Below are 20794 nucleotides of genomic sequence, written 5' to 3' on the forward strand. Positions count from 1 at the left end.
ATTCAGTCGATATGGGATTTCAAATTGCCATTGAAATCTATAAAGCAGCATGGTCTGAAAATGGATGCGGGTAAGATCCACATAAGGTTATCAAATTGTGTTATCTTATAGCTTTAGTTGAGACTGTTAACTAAGCTATGAGTCTGGTTTTTATATCTAAATCTGTCTCAATTATGTATAGATTTCATTGCAGCATCTGTTTTGTCAGTTCATTTAATTTTTTTTTGGTGTGTGTGTGTGCCATTTAAGCATTTTCTAGTAGATTTTTGATGCTGTGAAATGTTGGACAAAACTCCGGTAGTGATAGTGTCTAGTAGATAATAGTTTTGCTCTTTAAGAGATAGGGGAGGGGAAGAATTACACAGATAAATAATATATGATACTATATAGGGGAGATAGAGAGAAATTAATAAGTTAAGAGGACTGATACGACTTATACTACTCAAATTTACAAAAGGAATCTTAAGGGCAAGTAGCGGGTGTGCAAGTGGGAGTTAGTTATCCACGTGGCAGGAATAATGCAATTGGTGTGACTCTGTGAGTATATATTGAGGGATTCAAATTGTAAAAGGAAGAACATATTTTCAGTAGGCATTTGGGAGAAACTAGCCCCTCGAAGAGCTAGCTTATCTTTACGTTTACAGTCCTGTTTTTCTTATTTGATTTTCGCAGTGTTGCTTTTATTCCAGTTATCAATCAATACAGAGTAATATTCATAGTAATGCTGTATCCATCATCTCTGATTTGTGTTTGACATATTGTCTTGTTTGGGTTAAATTACAATCTGCTTGGGTTGTTTTGAGCATTGAGGATCTAGGTTCCCATCAAATTGGTATCAGAGCTCGGTGTGGGTAATGGTGAACAGGAGAATTTAGGTAAGAACAGAAGGAATCGAGAGGGAGGTGGGAAGTGTTAAGGAAGACATTAGCAGTGTTAAGGAAGATGTCGGCAATATTAAGGAATATCTACTGGAGTTGAGGGAATGGATTAAATTAAAGGATGAGAGGGACGGAAGCGTGAATCGAGGGAAAAAGAAGGTTGAATCGTCGGAGATTCATGTGAGTCACAACGATCAAAGCCGGAATCAATCAAAATCCAATAAGAGTGGAGGAGATGATCGGAAGGTGAGGAAACTGGAGTTACTAGTGTTTAATGGTGAGGACCCTCATGGTTGGATCTTCAGAGCTGACCGATACTTCCAGGTAAACAAGTTTGATGAAGAGGAAAAGCTGGAGGCTGCGACGATGTGCATGGAGGGGAGAGCACTGAACTAGTTCCAATGGGTAGACTCTCGTGTTCCGTTTACAGATTGGCATTTATTCAAGAAGGCGATGATCGAACGATTTAGGCCGTCGTACAAGGGCTCAACGTTTGAATCACTGGTGACGCTGAAATAGACTACCACCGTGATTAACTACTGTGAGCAGTTTGAACTGCTGGCTGCATCTATGCAAGAGGTTAAAGAAGAGTTGCTAATGGGTACTTTTACAAATGGGTTGAAGGAAGAGATATGGGCTGAAGGAAGAGATACGGGCTGAATTGAGGTTAGTTAGGCCCAACAATTTGTTTGAGCTTATAGACCAAGCCCATAGAATTGAAGTAAGGAATTGGGTTTTGGACAAAAACAAATGGAAAGTAGGCCGAGCCCAATAGACCAACAAAGGGGAATTTTATAACAGAATTACACCAGGCCTAGAACCACTTAAAATTGGGTGGGTACCCAATTCACTTAAACCTCCAGATAGCACTTTCCCTTTTCAAATGAGAAATGTTAAAGAAGAGAGGTTGAATGAGTCAACGCCGACAATCTCTTGAGACAACCACTTTCGGCGACTCAGCGATGTAGAGCTTCAGTACAAAAGGGAGAGAGGGCTATTTTACAAGTGTGATGAGAAGTTTGGTCCAGCTCATCGATGCAAAAATTGCGTCTTGCAGATCTTGTTAGTCACAGAAGAAGAGGAAGAATTGGGGGAAGTTGAAACCATGGTGAAAACCGAGGAAAAAGGCAGCGCAGAAGGGGATCTTGTTGCTTTATCCATGAACTCCATAGTGGGCTTAACGTCAACCACTACTCTGAAGCTACGGGGTGAGTTACAAGGGGCTAAAGTCATCGTGATGGTTGACAGTGAAGCATCCCACAATTTCATCTCTCAAGATTTAGTTCAACAGCTGGGATTAAAAGTGCAGGAAACAAAAGCTTTTGGTGTAATGGTAGGGAATGGGTTTACGGTACATAGTACAAGGATGTGTAAAGGGTTGGAGTTAGTCATGCCAGGACTCACGGTAATACAGGATTTTTTTCCTTTTGACTTAGGAGGGGCTGATATTGTATATGAGAGAGAGCTCATTGCTATTGTTTTTGCTGTATATAAATGGAGCCACTACTTGATTGGCAGGAAAAATTATCATTAAGACTGATCAGTGAAGTTTGCAGTTCTTGATAGGGCAAAGACCGATCACTTCGAAACAACATAAATGAATTTCTAAATTACTAGGGTACAAGTTTGAGATTCAGTACAACCCGGGAAGCTCTAACAAAGTGGCTGATGCTCTTTCTAGACGTGAACCTGGCCCTGAACTTCATGCTCTTTCCACAGTTATATTTCCAGGATATGAAGACTTAGCAGCCGAAGCTTTCCAAGATGATAAACTCAAGCTGATTGTCTAGGATCTTCTTATACAACCTACTTTAAGAGTTAACTACACCTTGCACCGTGGTTGCCTCTTGTACAAAGGCCGACTTGTTCTTCCAAAAACTTCCAAGTTTATTCCATATATATTAGAGGAATTCCACAGTACTCCTAGTGGTAGCCATTTAGGTTTTTTCCGTACATATAAAAGGATTGCTAGTGTCATTTTTTGGGAAGGCATCAAGCAAGATATCAAAAACTTTGTCAATGCCTGTGGAGTTTGCTAAAAAAACAAACATTTATCTTTGAAGCATGCCGAATTGTTATAGCCCTTGCCAATTCTAGATTTGGCTTTCGACGACCTCTCCATGGATTTCATTGGTGGCCTCCCTAAGAGTTTTAGGTTTGACACCATCTTTGTGGTAGTGGATCGTTTGACAAAGTATAGCCATTTTATGTTGTTGTGCCACCCTTGTAAGGCAACTGAAGTAGCTGCCCTTTTTGTGAAAGAAGTGGCCCGATTACATGGATTTCCAAAGTCCATTGTTTTTTATCGTAATCGCCTCTTTTTGAGTAAATTTTGGATTGAAAGGTTTCGCTTGGCATGTACTACACTCAAGTTCAAATCCGCATACCACCCCCAAATTGATGGACAAACGGAAGTGGTTAATCACTGTATCGAGACATATCTTTGTTGTTTACAAGTAAAACCGAACAAGTGGCCTAAATGGATTCACTGGGCATAAGTCTGGTTTAACACCTCCTACCATAGCTCTACCAAAATGTCCCCTTTCCAAGCTCTTTATGGTCGCCCTCCTCCCACACTCTTGAAATTTACAGAGGTCCATTCTGTGGTAGAAGAAGTTAATCAACAAATGATTGACCGCAATGCCTTGTTTGAAAAATTGAAATCCAATCTTACTACCGCATAAGACCGCATGCGAACCCATGCCCATTCTCATCGCCGAGATGTGTCCTTCGAACTAGGTGACTTTGTTTACTTAAAACTTCAACCCTACAAATTCAGATCCTTGGCTTTCAAGCTCAATGAAAAACTTAACCCTCGGTTTTATGGTCCCTTTCAAGTTCTTGCCAAAATCGGTGAGGTTGCTTATCGCTTAGCCTGTTAGAGTAGATGCACTAAAGCCAATCAATTATTATAGAATTGACTCTTTGTAATAATATTCATTGATCAATAGAAGGCATTTTATACTATATCGCGTAAATCATCATTGTATGTATTGATATATGTCCTTAGAATGGTAGAACCGCGACGAGGGTATCAAGTGTTTCAAATCTTGATAGTGAGAACCCTATGAGCACATATGGTGGCCATTCTAGAAATGTTTGTAGCCCTAGTATTATTCTGAAGCAAAGGCACAGATAATACGGTAAGGCTATCATAGTGTTGAACGACCCTATCGAAAGGCAGTGACTAATCTCGCTTGTCAAGGTTGTTTGGTGACAACCTGGTGCAACACATGGTGCTTCTGTAGGCAAGTTCACTAGACTGACCCATAGAGGATTCCATAGGGATGGTAACCCTAGTGTCTATGGAACAAATCCTCTAACGAATGGTGGTGCATTGTCCTTAGACTTGAGATCACCAGAGCGCCTTTTGCACCGATTGGTGTATTTTGACACTAACTAACGCAGTTCTATTCAGAGCGTTCAATACGATGGTGATTGGCTGCATCAAAGAGTTATGAGACTATGGTGGATAGACAGAGGATTCATCACTCCCAGGTACAGAGAAGTTATCCACGGCGCCATTCAGTAAATGGCATGACACTAAACTGTGGCAACAGTAGATTGTTTGTTGCTCTATCCGTATATAATAGGTCTGGTCCAGTAACTGAATACACAATATCGAGAGTAACTGAAGGTTGACACTATTTCTATGCCCGTCTCGTCAGATAACGGATGATGAAAGGATCAAATTGTACGGTAATCATATCATTGAAAGGTGGCTACTTTGCTGAATCCGAATCTATCGGGTGCCATGAGCCTTGCTAGGGGCCAATCTTGGTCTGTATATAGTCGACGATTAATTGGTGTTAATCCGATACTATACACTGCCGTATGATGAGGAGCCTATGGGTCACACACATAGAAGATATATTAGAGCCAGAAGTAAGAAGGGCGTTTTTGTCTTTTTAGACGAAAGGGTATTTTGGTAATTTCACAGTGCAATAAATTTGCTAGGTCGTGCTTTTATTTAATTTGTTAAAAAATTAAATAGTGAGATTACGTTTAAATATGTGTTCACATATATTTAAATAAGTTATCATTATTATTAAATGTTAATATATATTAAATATATGTATAATTGATTTTAATGGAGATAATGATAAAATTAAATATCTAAATGGAGTGTTGAAACAAGGGGTGTTTGGGTTGTAGTCCAAGCCTATTCCATAAGGGAATAGGGCAATTAAATTACTATAAAAGTAAAAGTTTAATTGAAGATTCATTCATTTCATTTTCAAAAAGAAAAGAGAAAAGCACAGCACCCAAAACACTCTCTCACGCCAGATTTGGGTTTTGGTTTTAAATCAAATACTCTTCATTTCTTCTTTGTTCTTAAGGCTAAAGAGGATCTAGCAATCCCTCTTTAGTTCCTTGCGATTATCTTCGTGTGGACTACATCGGTTCGATCCACACTTGGTCGGTAGCAAAATACGTTCAGAGAGAAAGTTGGAGGAGCCTTCAAACGTGCAATGATTTCTTAAACTCCACTAAAATATGCAGATTCTTGTTTGACATATATACTGTAATTTTTGTACCTAGCTCTTGGTTCTATTTAACGATCCATGTCGTAAATATTTTGTTTTCCGCTACGTAAATGGATCGTTTTACTAACAGTGGTATCAGAGCCTTGGGTCCAGATTTACAGTTTTATGAATGGTTGATTACATGTATTTGATTGATAACAGGTTGCCTTGAAGAATCTGCCAAAATCTGCCATGAAGCATGTTTTAAAGAATCGATAATTAATTTAAATCTATTGATGACTGCAACTTTGGAAAAAATATTTGGTTATGGATTTTTGTTGAGATCAGTAGTTTAGATCGATTGCAAAATCCGTTTGGGGTGTTTTGGTGGCTGGTTTAACTGTTATGCTGCTACAGATCAGTGTTAGCTCACCGCGATGATAAACCCATCCGCTGCGCGTGCGTGTTTGGTTTTCACGCTGATTTCGAAATCAGCGCTCGCCGCCGATAATCCTTAGGACGAACTCTGTGCGAATCAGCGCTTGCCGCGACGATATAACCTATCACCACTGCGATCGCACGTTGCGTGAACGTCAAGTTAACCACCGTACGCTGGCGGCATCTAACTCATTGTCACAGCGAGCGCACTTTTGAGTGCGTAGGGGCCAGATTGTAAAGTTTCAAACTTTTAGACCAAATTGTAGATCTGCAGATTATCGGGGTAATTAATAATTCACCCACCCAATTCAAAATTGATTATTTTTGAATGAATGCCATGTACTTGTTTGTATAGTGCATGGTGCTCGGTACATGAGCCTTAGACCTATGATGATGTTTTAAAATTTTTGGGTATGTATGATTGTAAATTTATTAAATAGGCCTACGTGTCCTGCCTTTCTCCTCTTCTCAATGTACATTCTCTTCTCATCTCATTCCCCTCGAATGTAAATCGAGGTTTCTAAATTTATTGATGTAAGAATTTTGTATAATTATTCTTATTGTAAATTAGAATGATGTTTTTGTAATGTCTTAAAGACGGAGCAAAGGACTGCAACCATACTTAAAGACTCAGGATATTTTTTCAGGACCCCTAGGTGACCCACCGATTCCTCTAGGCTCGAGAAATCGGTTTTAGTTGGGCCATGTACCGCACGTTTTAATATTTTGTTTAGAATGCATGATAAGGTTGAATGTTCAATAACATGTCAAACAATGTCATTCAACAAAGATAATACTGGTGAGACATTAAATAACAAACCCTCAATTAAAGGATGGATATTAAGTCACGTAAGCCTTCCTCACCATGGTTTTAATCAAACCACTGTTCGTCGAAACCTTGTTTGCCAAAGCGAAGGGTACACTTCTACCAGTGGGAGGTTAAAATGCATTGGAGTTTACCTTAATGGTGATGGGTTGACTTAAATGACAGTTTTGCTTGTTCGCCAAAGCGAAGGTTGATAATGTTACGGCCCCATCTTACCAAGGCACCCGGGACTTGTCCCACTCTTTGTGACTTCTACTCAGTACTGTCCCCCCCTTAAGGGATTTCTTCCCTCCCACACCACTCAAACCCATGCCCAAGGGGCTATAGGCAAATGGGAAGCATGGTGTGTACCATTGGGCTACTTTGGATAGTACTGACTAGAAGTCAAAGAGTGGGACAAGTCTCGCCGTGCCTCCAGTAAGATGGGGCCGTGACATTCAAAAGGCGAAAAAATGTAATACTTGCTTTCTACTAGTATACTTTAGAATATATCAATAAAACAACATAATTAGTATATGAAAATAGTTGGGCCCAATTTTTCTTTACTTGCAAAACATAATTCTTTACATATAACAAAATAATGAGTACAAAAACTTAGCGACAGTGGACAGTAATGCCAATCCTCCCCGCTTGTCGACATCCTTTCGACCGCTGCTCACCTATTTCCTGCAAAAATATGGAAAAACAAAGGGTGAGCATAAAAATGCTCAGTAGTAAATCCCTTAACTTCTCCTTCTTAGGTTCTTTCCTTACTTAATTCCTTCTCTTTTCTTTCTCTGTTTCTAACTCTCATTGTTCTTTTCTTTCTTTCTACTTCTCTCTTTTCTTTCTTTCTTATTCTTTCTATTTACTAACCATGATGAAATTCATGGCAATATCATGAATAAAATGCATAGCAATAATGAATAAAATGCTTTTTCTTTCTTATTTCTATTTTCTTGTTCTATTTCTTTCTTTTCTTTTCTTTTCTTGGCTTGCTCAAGCCTTCTCATTCTTGTTATTCTTATTCTTTCTCTCTTTCTTTTCTTACTCTTTCTCATTTTTTTATTCTTATTCTTTGCCGATCGGACTCGGTTGATGTATGGATTTGGAACCTTGGCCGTGTGAGTGAGTACAGTCCTCATCTACATGCACTCTTGTGGACCGTACAACTTCTTCTTTCTTCTTAGGCCACTCAATCAAGGTGGTGTGCATGTATGAATTCTTCTCGTACACCTCATCACACTACACTCTTACGGGCCGTACAATTCTTCTTCTTCTTATGCCACTCAATTAAGGTGGCGTGTATGTGGGAATTTCTTCTTAACACTCACGATTCCCCATCACAACAACCTATTCTTTTCTCTTCTTTAACACTCTTTAATTCTTAATGCTTATTCTTCCTTTCTCTTTATTCTTAGAGTGTTTTATTCTTTCTTTCTTTATTCCTTATTCCTTATTCTTTATTCTTCATTCTCCTTAAGTTTCTACACTACACAATATATGCATAGGAGAGCTCATGCTTAAAATTTCTTACTTACATGCACTTATGAAATGCATATATGCAATGTTGCATAAAATTAAGGTTTCTACCCAACTCATACTTCACTTAGGCATTTCATCAAACATATTGTGCATGAACAAACCCATATTTAATTATTATTTATTGGTTTCTTAAACCACCAAATTGAGAGAAAACTCTCTTATATCATCACCATACCTATACGGCAACAACACTCCAAAAGATTTCTCCAATTCTTCCAATTTCACCCATCATCAAACCATCACATACACTCCTCATATTCAAATAGATCCAACAAGCAAATAATCATCAATCTCATCTCAATTTCTCAATAATCATAACATATACTATTTAAAGAAACTCTACTCACATTGATTTTCTAAACTTAAACTTGAGTTGGATTTTGAATGGATTTACTTACCTTATGCTTGAGTATCTCTCCTAAGCTCTCTACATTTTGGATTCAAATTTCTCTTAACCCTAACATAAACTTCATAAGAACTCAACTTTTACACAAATAATCATAGATAAGAGCATGAATTCTTACCTTTGATGTCTAGAATCAAAACCCTATGAAAATCTACTCAAAAGCCCTCAAATTCCTTGGAGAAGTGAATGAAAATTTGAGAGAAAATGGAGGAGAGAGTGGCGGTGGAATGAAGGAAATAAGGGTTACAAACCCTTATCATCTTATTTTATAAACATGCTTCCCCATTTTGCCCTTCACTTTTTTAGAAATTCCATCCTGTCCCTTCGTCAATTACCATAATGCCTTTATTTTATTGTTCTCTCTATGAATTCTAGCTTTTTTTCACTCCCCACAATTTGAACTAATTTTGAGTGAAAAGACTATTTTACCCTTAATACAAGTTTAAGGCATTTTCTTCATATTCTCTTAAAATAATTCTAACAAAAATTAACTAAGGGCTATAAAACATTATTTAAATCATGTACCTCCATGTTGGGCATTGCAATAAACGCGTCATAGGCATAATAGAGCAGTACACATATTGTGTGTATCTGGTGACATGTAGTGTCCACTCTACTGATACTGAGAATCACACTTGAGGACGATGGCATGTAGTGTCCACTCTACTGATACTGAGAATCACAATTGAGGACGATGGCATGTAGTGTCCATTGGATTGTGTGATTGGCTTGTTGGTTTTTTCACATTTAAGGTTGATAGTAGAAGCTATCGACTGGTGTGGATTAAGTTTGTTAGCCTACCTTATCAACTCATTTTTGCTTGTTCGCCAAAGCGAAGGTTTGAAATGGGAAGGATGGGATCTCGGTCCACTAGGAAAGTCAACGAGCTTTCCTGAGTTAATAGTGAGGGCTATTGACTTGAGTAAAATAGTGGGAGCATCATTTAATAAAATACCATATTAAATAATAATGAACTTTATAATGACTTTATCTTTTCTGTAATTGTAAATTCACCAAAATGAGCAAAATGAACCTGCGACCGATAATCGAGAAAGAAAACAGGTTTGATGGATCCAATTTCTCAGACTTATCGTAATCTTCGGATTATACTCAAGTCGGAAAAGAAATTGTATATCCTTGAAAAGCCATACATGGCTGAGCTTGATCCTGATGCCACTCAGGAAGCAAAGGATACTTATCAAAAGTTCATTGATGATGCTGATGGCGTTCAATGCTTGATGTTAGCATCGATGACACCAGTGCTACAAAAGCAGCATGAGAATATGGACGCTATTGCCATTATTATACACCTTAAGGAGCTTTTCGAAGGGAATGCTCGACATGAGAGGTACAAGGTGTCAAAAGCACTGTTTGGAAGTCGTCTAACTGAGGGAGCCCAAGTTGGTCATCATGTGATCAAGATGATCGAGTACATAGAGAGACTTGAGACTTTGGGATTTGAGTTGGATGCAGAATTACAAATGGATTTGATTCTGCAATCCTTGCCTGACTCTTATGCACCGTTCATAATGAATTTCAATATGAACACGATGGTGAAAACCTTGTCAAAACTTTTGAACATGCTGAGGACTGCAGAGAAGGACTTGAAGAAGTCTAAGCCTATTTTACTGGTTGCTGCTAGTAAAGGAAAGGGTAACGGCAAGGGTAAGGCCAAGGCCAAACCCAAGCCCAAGCCCAAGCCCAAAGGACAGGTTGCTCTTGGGCTTTAGAGTGGCATAGGTAAGGGTAATTTAGTTTTCTTTTTTTGTGGCAAGCCTGGCCACTAGAGGAAACACTGCAAGGCTTTCCTCGCAAGCAAGAAGAAGTTAGATACTATGACTTCAGGTATGTTTATGATTGAGATTAACTTCTCTCCCTCAACATCTTGGGTCATTGACACATGATGTGGTACTCACATTTGTACTGATGTGCAGGGACTAAGGCAGAGTAGAGTGCTCGCCAAGGGAGAGGTGGACCTACGAGTTGGAAATGGAGCACATGTGGCTGCATTGGTTGTAGGGACTTACTGTTTATGTTTGCCTACGAGCTTGTTGTTGGAACTACATAATTGTTATCATGTACCTTCTATTTCTAGAAATATTATTTCAGTATCTGCTTTGGATAATATGGGGTATCATTTTGAGATATCTAATGGATTGTTGTCCTTTAGTTTGAATGGTATTCTATTTGGAATTGTAAGGTTATTTAATAGATTATATGTTCTTGATTTGAACAATAAAGATATTCTCAATATTGAAACCAAGAAAGCTAAACATAGTGATCAAAACCAGACATATCTCTGACATTGTAGATTGTGTCATGTTAATAAGACTCGCATTTCAAATCTTCAAATGGATGTAGTTTTGGACCTTTTTGACTTTCAGTCATTTGAGGTATGTGAGTCATGCCTGTTAGGCAAGATGACCAAGTCTCCTTTCACAGGACAAGGTGAAAGGGCTATTGAGCTGTTAGGCATCATCCATAGTGATGTATATGGTCCACTAACAATTGAAGCCAGAGGTGGATATTCATACTTCATCATATTTACTGATGATTTCAGTAGATATGGTTATGTCTACCTTATGAGACATAAATCTGAAGCCTTTGATAAATTCAAGGAATTCAGGAATGAAGTACAGAATATGTTGGGCAAAAGTAATAAAGCTCTTCGGTCGGATCGAGGAGGTGAATACTTAAGCTCAGGGTTTTCAGAGTACTTGAAGTAATGTGGGATAGTATCACAGCTCACCCCTCCTTATACACCCTAACACAATGGAGTGTCAGAAAGGAGGAACATGACCTTACTTGACATAGTTAGGTCTATAATGAGTTTTAATGATTTACCTGCATCGTTCTAGGGTTATGCCCTAGAGATTGCGACTCACGTTTTGAACTGTGTGTCGTCAAAGTCTGTAGATAAGACTCCATATGAACCATGGAGTGGGCGAGAGCCCAACTTGTCTTGTCTAAGGATTTGGGGTTGCGAAGCTTATGTTGAGAAATTGACTTCGAACAAGCTGGGCCCAAAATCCTATAAATGTATATTTGTGGGGTATCCAAAGGAGACCAAAGGATACTACTTCTACCAACCAGAAGAGTGCAACATTTTTATTGCTCGATTTGGTGTCTTCCTAGAAAAAGGATATTTTCTAAGAAGTACTAGTGGGAGAAAAGTAGAACTTGATGAAGTTCTAGAACCATAAGATATACTAGACGAAGGACGGGATGATATGCCATAGGAAGTGGTTGAGCATCAAGAAGAGGTTACTCTATAACTTGTGGATCAAAGTGAACAACCTCAAGTAGCACAGAAGCTACGTAGATCTGGGAGAGTACGCCATGAGCTCGAGAGATATGGTTATCTCATGACTCAATATGGTGACGTACTAGTCTACCAAGATGATAAACCCAAAATCTACGAAGACGCTATATGGGATCCAGATTCCGTTAAATGGCTTGAAGCCATGAAATCCGAGATGGACTCCATGTACCAGAACCAAGTATGGTCTTTGGTGGAACCACCTGAAGGGGTAAAACCTATAGAGTGTAAATGGGTCTTCAAGAAGAAGACTAACATGGATGGCAAGGTGCATACTTGTAAGGCACGACTGGTTGCCAAAGGTTTCAAACAAATTCATGGTATTGACTATGAAGAAACCTTTTCACCGGTTGCCATGATTAAATCCGTCCGGATTATTCTTGCGATTGCTGCATATCATGACTATAAGATTTGGCAAATGGATGTCAAAACTACTTTCCTGAACGGAAACCTTGAGGAGGATGTGTATATGACACAACCTGACAAAACCCTTTCTGCCGCGGCGAAAAATTCTAGAGAGCACGTCGCCTCGGCAAAGAACAAATTTCACCACGGCGAAGTCTGGGACTTTTCGAATTCCTCTTCTTGCAAAAATGTATCTCGCCACGGCAAAGAAAATGCTTCGCCGCGGCGAAAACTCGAAGTTTTCCTTTTTTTCGCCTTAATACGATAATTCACTAGAAACACCAAAAAACACACAAAATTTTAATCATAAGAAAACTAAACAAATTCAAAACAACAACAAATGAAAACACTTGGGTTGCCTCACAAGAAGCACTTGTTTATAGTCGGAAGCTCGACTTTCTCAAGTCCTCATGTCAATCCAGATCATCCAGATGCATTATCTCTTGAACATTTTCCTTGCACTAAAGCTTCGCTTGCTGGTTGTCTTTGAACTTAGAAGTCCGTCTCTTGGAAAGATACGTGCTCGATTTTGCCCCATCTTGGAATGTAGTGTAACCTTCTGAGTTATGGTCCTCATCCTCGAATTGATTTGACTTGACAATGCATCCCTTGATTTTCATATTAGAATTGTCAAGTTGAGGAGTTTCCATTATTGACTGATCCACCGAGTCAATTTTTAAACATGACTCTTGCTTTTGTGGAACTTTCATCGACTCAAGGACATTAAATTTCACTTCTTCATCTTGCATCCTCATGATCAACTTCCCTTCTTGTACGTCGATTAGGGCTCTTCTGGTAGCCAGAAATGGTCGTCCTAGAATGAGAGGAATTTCATTGTCTTCTTCCATATCCAACATAAAGAAATCTGCCAAAAAAATAAATTTGTCCACCTTAACCAGCACATCTTTAACAATGCCCCTTGGATGCTTGATGGATCTATCTGCAAGCTGCAAGCACACGGTCGTTGGCTTTACTTCACCAATTCCTAGTTTCCTGAAAACAGAAGAAGGCATAAGATTTATACTTGCACCCAAATTACACAAAACTCTATCAAAGGTTATATTTCCTATAACACAAGGGATAGTAAAACTCCTTGGATCCTTAAGTTTTGGTGGCAGCTTTTTCTATAGAATGGCGCTGCACTCCTCCGTAAGCATTACAGTTTCCTCCTCTTTTAACTTTCTTTTATTCGACAGAATGTCCTTGAGAAATTTCGCATAGCTCGGTATCTGTTGCAAGGCATCTGAAAAAGGAATGTTAATATGTAGTTTTTTAAATACCTCATGAAATTTAATGAACTTTTTATCCTGATTTTCTTTTCTAAGCCTCTGAGGAAAAGGCACCAGCGGACTATGATGTGCTAATCCTGGTGGCATCTCAGGAACTGGGACTTTTTCTTTTGTTCTTCCTTCCCAAGATTGGTTGGTTTTTCTTCAACAATGATCTCTTCATCCACTTCTTTATTTAAATCTTCCTTCGCTTTACTTGGTAGACTCTCATCCTTCCTTCATTTCTCAACCTCTCCCAAGACTGTTCCACTTTTTAAGGATATTGCATTCACTTGTTCTCATGGATTTGTCATTGTGTTACTTGGTAGGGAGCCTTGTGGTCTCTCATTGAGCTTGTCGGCCAATTGACCCACCTGTACTTCCAAGTTCTGAATGGATGCCCCTTGGTTTCTGAAATTCGTTCTCGTCTCATTCATGAAACCTTTGGTTTCTTGCATAAACTTTTTAAACATATCCTCCAGTTTTGTCAATCTTTGCTCTCCCGATTGATTTTTCACCCTTGCTTGGTTGTTTGGCATCGTTCTTTGGTTCCATTGGTTGTTCTGCTGATTGTGATTACCCCAAGACAGGTTCGCATGATTCCTCCACCCAGGATTATATGTGTTGGAGTATGGATTGTTCGGTTGCCTTTGATTTCCTGCCAAGTAGTTAACCTGTTCTGATGATGAAGACGCTGAAGCAAATGTGTTCCCCACTTGGCATTCACTGCTCACATGACCACCTATACAAAATTCACAAGTTAGTTGAGGTGCTTGAATAGAATTTACCTGCATATTTCCCAACTGTTTTTGAAGTGCTGTAAGTTGGTCTGAAATAGCCGTGTATGCATCAACTTCATAAAGACCCATAGATTTCTTCGACTGTATCCTCTCATTCTATATTTGATAGTTGTTACTTGCCAAAACCTCAAACAACTCATGAGCTTCTTCCGGTGTCTTATTTTGCAATGCTCCTCCCGATGTTGCATCCACCATGGTTTGCACATTAACAATCAATCCATTGTAAAACATTTGGACTTGCATCCAAACTAGCAACCCATGGTGTGGACACCTCCTCAGTAGTTCCTTGTATCTTTCCCAAGCCTCATATAACGATTCAGACTCTTCCTGTAGAAAAGATGTGATACCATTTCTCATCTTCGCAGATTTTGCTAGAGGAAAGAATTTGGTCAGGAACTTCTGTGCTAATTCATTCCATGTAGTGATTGTCCCTGGTGGTAGTGCCATTAACCATCCCTTTGCTTTATCCCTTAATGAGAAAGGGAACAATCTCAATCTGATGGCGTCATCTGATACTCTATTTGACTTGAAAGTATCACAAATCTCCAAAAAATTTGCAATGTGCAGATTTGGATCTTCCTTCAAATCTCCCTTAAACTGTACCGACTGCTGGATCATCTGGATGATTGTCGGCTTTATTTCAAAAGTGTTGGCTTGTACTGTTGGTCTAGTAATACTTGACCCACTGCCATTAACTGACGGAACTGAGAATTCCCTCAATGTTCTATTTTTTGCCATCTCAACAGCTTTAGCCTCTCGTTCTCTTCCTTCTCTGTTAAGTCTTCTTGCGGTTCTTTCAATCTCTGGATCTATAGGAACCACTGGCTGACGTCTAGCTCTTCGCATAAACTACAAAGAACGAGAGAAACGTGAGATCACTAGCTAACAGAAAAGAACAACAAAAATTAACTAATAAACAATTAAAACAAAATAAAACTCCAATCTAGCTAGCTCAAGAAAATTTCAATGTTAACACAAAAATCAATCCACGGCAACGGCACCAAAAACTTGATGCGTTGTTACTACAACATGCAAATATAGCAAGTGCACTAGTCGCACAAAGTAATAAAGTGATGAGTAAGTATCGTTCCCACGAGGATTAATTGCTAAGCACTGATTTTTCCTATTTGTTTTCAAGTTGGAGAAACTGAAAGTGTTTGGATTTATAAGAGAATCGAAAACTAAATTGAAAGTAAAATCTACTATGCAATTAAAAGACTAATTACTGAAAGCAAGATTAAAACAAGAGTAATATCAAGTAAAGCAAACAATTAGGGTTTTGACTTTATTAGGATCCTATGGATTAATTCTACACATTTACGCTACTTTTACACTCACATGCACGGATTGTAAATCGAATTCCCTAAGTTGTAAAACATACCTTCTCAGGCTATGAATTCCTACTTTTCCCTATTGATCTTTCGCACCCAACAAAATGAAGATTAATAAGTCCAAGTTCATTAAGCTAATGGAATCCTAGATTGATTTCATTATTTCTCAAATCTATCTCTAGCATTCAAAACAATAATAGTGATTACCCAAGAAGCTCAACATGATTCATTTCTCAATCTCATCATGTTCAACAAGTAAAATCAATAAAAATCAGAATAATCACACAATCTATGCAATAGAATATAAAAGCAACAATAGTCAATTGATTAATCCATAGAAACCCAAATTACATCAAAACCCTAACCCAAAATGGGTTAGTTCATAACTAAATTAACACAAATAGCAAGTAAAATAGTAAACATAGCAGTCAACATATTGAAGAAAAGAAAGTAAAGATCTCCTTTATTTGATGAATCCATAAGGTTAATCTCCAATCTTCTCTCCAAATGTAAAAGCTACTCTAAACCGAACGAAAACCAGAAGAACCCAAACGAAAACCAGAAGAACCCTCACGAAAATGGCAAGGTTTTTCTTAAATAGTCCCCCCAAAAACCTAAGGACTTTTCTAAAATAAAACTGTGCATTTTGGAGAAAACAAAATTTCGCAGACTTCGCCGTGGCGAAGAACTAAAGTGGAATCTCGTGCCTAGCTTCTTTCGTCGCGGCAAAGAATAAACTTCGCCACGGTGAACCTTCCTGGAAAATTCTGAATTTATAGAATTGCCCTCCGCTTGCTTCCTTGCTTGAATCTTTGATCTTCGATGCTTTCCCATGGGAACAAGCTTCATAATGCTTCAACTCTGCTTCAGAACTTCCCAAATTCTGAGATTCGCTTGCTTTTGGGTCCAGAAACTCCAATCCGCTCATTATTCGTTCAAAATACACGTTTTGGCCTGAAATAGAAAATATATGAAATTAAGTAGCAATTCAGGCATAAATGAACTAAGAAGTATCCAAAATCTGGTTAAAAAGTCTAAATAAAACATTATAATCCTTGGATTATCATTGCTTTTCTTTTCGTTATCAATCAATACAATGTAATATTCATAGTAATGTTGTATCCATCATCTCTAATTTGTGTTTGACATATTGTCTTGTTTGGGTTAAATTACAATTTGCTTGGGTTGTTTTAAGCGTTGAGGATCCAGGTTCCCATCAAGGACAAATCAAGAAAGGGATACCAAGGACTCAAATACTCGATCCTAAAATGTAGAAGATAAAGACTAAATACCCATTTGCATCCTTCCTTTACATCCTGCATCATCAGGTTACTACCTTTAGGATAATTTTCTGCCGATTACAATTGGAAACTTTACATTCTGCATAATTTACACTGATTATTATCTACTCTAGAATTGTTTGTTCTTGATAATTCACTGACTCGTTGTTGTTTTCTGCATAGTTATTCTTTCTGAACTCTTAAAGCTTGGACCATCGTTGATTGTTTTAAAGCACTAAGTTACATGCATTCGTTAGCCATAAAGGCAATTCCATGGGCTGTAACAAGGCCGAAACTTTGTAAGAATGAGTTGAAACCAAAAGTAAAAGAAGAATCTCTGTATAGATATCATCCAGGATTCTGCAAAGTTGCTTACCTTGTAAAGGTATTGGATGAGAAAACACTTGATGATCTTTTACAGTCACTCTTCTATTACACTAGCAAGAAGATGTTTCCATAGTTGATTGGTTCTTGTAACTTTTCATCCAATTTTGTGTATAGTAATGAGTTGTATTGTGTAAGAGAACATTATAAATGCTTATGTAAATTATATTGTTCTACTATTAGTTATCCAATTCTTGTAACTGTTTTCAGAATTTAGTTTTGATGAATACCACTGTTTCCAAATTTTGCAAGCAATCAGGCTTATCACATAGATTATATTGTTATAGAAGCACATTCATAGCAGAAATTCTTTATTGAGATGAGTGCATGTGAGATTGTCTATTCACTTGATATATGCTTCTCTTATATGTTAATGTGTAGTGCACGTTGTGGAGAAGCTAATGTGGTACATTGCTGTAAGTCAACTCCTTTGAGGTTTACTATAATTACATAAATTCTCTTAATCCCCTTATTATTAATAAACTATTAATTCGCTAGAACTTATATCTATAAAATAGCAAATGTTTATTGAATTGTCCTCGTTTTATTATTTTATCCTTTATAATTTAACAGTGGGGATTTTTATTATTTCATAAATTAGATCATTTTTATTATATTAAACCTCAAGGCAATTAATATAAATTTGTTATATAATATAAAATTAGTAATCATAATGAACTATACATAATATTATTTTAGTAATATAGCCCCTGTTTGTTTAACTTTTTAAAACTCTACTCTATTATCCTATTTAAAGTAAACAGTAAAAAACTTTTATGTTTTAATATTGACAGAATTCAATTCAAAATCCTATTATATTCAAAGACATTTTTTTGAATGAAAATGAAAAATCCATTTTCTATTATCCTATCCTATTCAACTCAAAACATTTAGCAATTACCTTTCAAAATAAAAGTTTATAAATTAACAAAAACACCCCCACCCGCCCAAGCCACTGTCGGTCGCTAGCAACCACCACTTGTTACCAGTCGCCACCGCTACCATCGTCAGCCGTTGGTGTCGAAATGACCACGATAGGTCAAATTTGGCCATTTCCAGCCAGATTTATGGCCAGAGATCTGGCAGTTAACGACAACCATATCTTGGCCATCATTGATGACCAAATTTTGGCCGTTAACAAAAACTAGATTCTGTCTATTTTCGGTTAAAAGAGGTCAGATCGGCGCACGATCTTCCAGATTCAGCTAGTTGTGCACCATTCTGGCGACTTTTGGCCACTGTTCGGCAGTGGTGGCCGGCTGCCAGTAGTTGGTTGGGTGGGTAGGGGTGTTTTTGTTAATTTATAAACTTTTATTATTGTGGAAAGGGAAGGGGGGGGGGGGGGGGGGGTTACCTAAATTAGCTAAATTAACCTCACAACTTCAAGGTCCAAAAATGAAGTTCGTATATAAAAGCATAGTCTGCCATTTCGGCATCCCACACACGATCATAATAAACAACGGGAAGCAATTTGATAGCAAATATTTCAAGGCATTATGCGACGAGCTTGGAATCAAGAAGAGTTTCTTCGTGGTATATCAACCCTAGGCAAACGAGCAGGTCAAAGCTGTCAACAAAGTTATTAAACACACCTTAAAAATGAAGCTCGATAAATTAAAAGGAAATTGGGCCGTCAAGCTCCCAAAGACCCTATGGTCATACAGAATGACAGCAAGGACCTCTACTGGGGAAACACCATTCTCATTGACTTACAAGTGTGAAGCCATGGCCCCCATGGAAATAGGAGTCTATTTGTTCCGTTGGAAAATGTATGACAAAGACGCAAACAAAGAACTCTTGTGCTTGAGGCTAAATCTAATCGAAGAGCACCGCGACAAATTGTAATTACAGGTACCCTCATAACAGCAGTGAGCCAAGAGGTATTTCCATTCAAAGGTCAAGAATTGGGACTTCAAGGCAGTGGACCTCGTACTAAGAAAGATCATCCCCAATTCAAAAGACGCAAATGTAAGAGCACTCAGGAAATTGGGGAGGACCTTATCAAATATTTGAAAAGCTTGGGCCAAGAATCTTCCACTTGGAATTGCTAGACGGAGTAAGAATCCCATGAGCTTGGAATGCCGAGCAATCCCCGCATACAACTCTTTTGTATAAACTTATGAAATCCACTTGTACCAGTCACGAATTCAGCAAGCCAACAAAGTATATTATGGGGATACACAACCTAACAATTGTCGCAGATCTGCTTCTAACTTCTCAAATAATCCATGAGTCGCATCTCGTCAAGGATAAATAAACCTTTGAGTTGTGTCGCGACAAGGATAAATAATCCCTTGAGTCATATTGCAAAAGGGATGAATAAACCCTTGAGTTGCATTGTGACAGGGATGAATAATCCTATGAGTCCATCGTGACAGGGATAAATAATCCCTTGGGTTGCATTGTGACAGGGATCAATAATCCCTTAAGTCGCATTGCGATAGGGATGAATAAGCCCTCAAGTTACATCGTGACAAGGATGAATAAGCCCTCGAGTCGCATCACGATAGGAATCAATAATCCCTCGAGTCTCATCGCAACAATAATGAATAAGCCCTCGAGTCGCATCACGATAGGGATGAATAAGCCCTCGAGTTGCATTGCGACAAGGATGAATAATCCCTTGAGTCCCATCGTTACAGGGATGAATAAGCCCTCAAGTCCCATCGTGACATGGATCAATAAGTGTTAGAGTCATGAAAATGACTCCATTTAGGTGAATAAAATACCCTTGTTGTGATTTAATTGAATTTATATTAAGACGATTTATGAATTTATTCTTGAAAATCACATTCTAATGTTTTCTTATGAATGTTGCATGTTTGGAATGATTTTTGAGATTTCATAAGTCAATATTAGATTGTGGTTTATTGATTAGGGCTGAATTGGTTCTTTTATGCTGTTTAGGGATCAAACTATCATATTTTCATGGGGTTGATTTTGTCACTTTTCAATTGTGTAGGGACCAAAGAGAATTTGCCGCGATTACTACAAAAAGAAGGTGAGATGTCGTAAAACGGATGTTAGAGTAGGTGCCCAGAGCCAATCCATTTTGTAAATGTTGACTCTTGTAAATAATGTTTATAATTGTTAGTGTTTTAATCGATCAAAGAACGATGCAACGGAAAATCAAAATTTACTGATTAAACACTATTAAGCCCCGAAACACAAATATGAGTATGACAACGTTCATATGATATAAAATAAACAAGACCCATGAAAGAATCAGAACCATACCCACGTTTGGAGGCTCCACCACTTTTTCAGAATCTGGATGAAAAATGCTCACAATCCAAGTATATGATCGAACCATCGGTTTCCACACAAAGACAAGGATCAACACAAGAGATTTACTAGCTCTTGATTGTGAGGACTAAAGAAGATGTGAGATTTGGGTTGAGAGAAAATTCTCTCACTAAACCAAGAGCTCTCCACGGCCGAGAGAGGAAAATGAGTTTGTTATTTGACT

At 38.1% G+C, this 20794-nt stretch overlaps 1 non-coding gene across 1 annotated transcript; it reads left to right on the forward strand.

The window, feature by feature from the left end:
* Positions 1 to 14583: 14583 nt before the first annotated feature.
* LOC116114681 lies at positions 14584 to 14690 on the forward strand. Its single transcript, XR_004125588.1, has one exon. It is a non-coding gene; the product is annotated as a small nucleolar RNA R71 (small nucleolar RNA).
* The last annotated feature ends 6104 nt before the right edge of the window (positions 14691 to 20794 follow it).

The sequence above is a fragment of the Pistacia vera genome, unplaced genomic scaffold (genome assembly GCF_008641045.1).
Source record: "Pistacia vera cultivar Batoury unplaced genomic scaffold, PisVer_v2 Contig719, whole genome shotgun sequence".
Taxonomy (NCBI): Eukaryota; Viridiplantae; Streptophyta; class Magnoliopsida; order Sapindales; family Anacardiaceae; genus Pistacia; species Pistacia vera.